The sequence below is a fragment of the Leptonychotes weddellii genome, chromosome 6 (assembly GCF_054177405.1).
Source record: "Leptonychotes weddellii isolate Sample4059 chromosome 6, ASM5417740v2, whole genome shotgun sequence".
Classification (NCBI taxonomy): domain Eukaryota; kingdom Metazoa; phylum Chordata; class Mammalia; order Carnivora; family Phocidae; genus Leptonychotes; species Leptonychotes weddellii.
Genome location: NC_138374.1, coordinates 79,323,267 through 79,325,312, shown reverse-complemented (window position 1 = coordinate 79,325,312; position 2,046 = coordinate 79,323,267). Strand labels below are relative to the sequence as shown.

The window sequence follows — 2,046 nt, the reverse complement described above, 5'->3', positions numbered from 1 at the left end:
AAAACATATATATATGCCAAAAATAAGGGTAACTACTATGAAGGGATAGAATATGACTCCAAAACATGAAAAATAAAAGTTTTTTTAAAAAGGGATTGATAAGATGTTGGTTGAAAAGGGGAAAAAGAAAAATTAAAAAAAAAGACAGTTAAAAAAAATTAACTTTGAAAGACTAAAGAATCATGGTAAAAAAGCCATGAATTCTATGTGCAGTATTCCCCTAGCGCTGGGGTTCTGCCATTGTCATTGATCAGTAAACTTGGTCTTGGTCAGAGGTTCTTACTGATCTTCTGGGGGAGGGGCCTGTTGCCGTGGTTCCCAAATGTCTTTGCCAGAGGCAGAATTGCCCTGCCCTTGCCGGTCTGGGCTAAGTAATCTGCTTGGGTTTGCTCTTGGGACCTTTTTTTCCCTGCAAGCTTTCCGTACAGCTTGGGAGGCCAAGAGTGAAAATGGCAGCCTCCCAATCTCCGCCCCAGAGGAGCCGAGAACTCAGGGCCCCACTCCCCAGTGAGCCCCCAAAGAAAAGCAGTCAATCACTCCCGTATCCCCAGTCTCTGGCCGCACTCCATGCTCACCCGGCCTGTGACCGAGCATTTCTATCTCTGGCACCCAATCTGGTGTGGAGTCTCCAAACCCAGCAGATCCCTGCGGTGCGCTCCCAGGCTGCTCCTCCCGGGGGAGGAAGGGGAGTCTCCCCGGATCTGCCACTTGTGGGGTCCCTGCTGGAGGAGCAATGGCCCAACTGTGCCCCGGATCACGGTTTATGGCAACCCCGAGCTGAGAGCTCAGCTCAGCTCCGTCTCTGCAGCCGGCTTCCCCGCTCCGATACCTGGGAGCTCTGCCGCACTCAGGCACCCCCAGTCTTTCTGTGACCCCTAGGGTCCTGAGACCACACTCTCCCATGCTTAGCCACTGGAGCAATGTCCCTCAGCAGAGCCGACTTCTAAAAGTTCTGATTTTGTGCTTCACTGCTCTATCACGTGCCAGAAGTGGCCGATGGAGGCCCCCTCCCCCACCGTCTATCCTCCCGAATATTGTCTCGGATTCATTTCTCCACACGTCCTACCTTCCAGAAAGTGGTCGCTTTTCTGTTCAGAGAGTTGCTGCTATTCTTTTCTTCGATCTCCTGTTGAGTTCGTAGGTGTTCAGAATGGTTTGATCCCTATCCAGCTGAATTCCTGGGACCAGATGAAATCCAGGTCTCCAACTCCTCTGCCATATTGCTCTGCCCCCACCCCCATGTCCGACTTTTCAAATGGGAGTGAACTAAATCTGGAAGCAAATGTCTCAATTCATTTTATTTTTATCACAGAAATGAGGCCACCTCGCTCCTAAATCCTGTGGCCCAATCTATACACAATCATTCTCTGCTGGGCACCTTCAAATGTCCTAGTCCTCCTGATGTCCACATCCTTCTGAAACCAAATTTTGAGGGACCCTCTTGCCCTACCTATCCTACAATCCCAAGGACTTGGCTGGACTCCTCAGTTTCAAGCAGAGGATATTGCTCTAAGACACTGTCATCTATGGGTGTTAGAAATGATGTTACTAGCCCAATCTCCTAGCAAGCTGGCCATCTCAGGAATAAGAAACACCAGTGCTCTTTGGCTAAAGGAAACCCCCATTGGCTACACCTGGGAAGCCTGTCAGCAAGAGGCCTGCGTTGTTCGTTCAACAAGGAGAGAGAAAAATGCTTTCAGCCTTGGCTCTTTCTCCTGCAATTCCCATCAGCAGATCGAGGCAGCAGTGGCTCAGTGGTAGCAGGTGGGCTCTTGAGACTGATGCTCAAGTTTTTGGAACTGGGGTTTTGAGGCAGTAGTCTCTGAAGGGGCTCTTTTTGTATTGAGCAGTTCCCAGAGCATACTTCACATGCGTGAACCTCCTGCTTTTCAGAATGCAGGCATCTAGGTCAGTTAAGGGTGGTCGGGAAGCTGGCTGCCAATCACCACCTTTGCCACAGCTGGCTAAGCAGCAAGCATTCAGGGACCACACAGCCAGTTTTGTTTTATTTTGTTTTTGTTTTGTTTTGTTTTCCAGGGTGGGGGA

The 2,046-nt window shown here is 49.8% G+C and overlaps 1 protein-coding gene across 3 annotated transcripts in view; it reads left to right on the top strand.

Moving 5' to 3' along the window:
• The window catches only part of CDC42BPA (CDC42 binding protein kinase alpha), a 727,403-nt gene extending 726,083 nt beyond the window's left edge, over window positions 1–1,320 (top strand). For all 3 annotated transcript variants that reach the window (XM_081824457.1, XM_081824456.1, XM_081824455.1), the window contains one exon: window positions 1,311–1,320. The gene's annotated coding sequence lies outside the window, so the exon portion shown is untranslated. The remainder of the gene's footprint in view (window positions 1–1,310) is intronic.
• The last annotated feature ends 726 nt before the right edge of the window (window positions 1,321–2,046 follow it).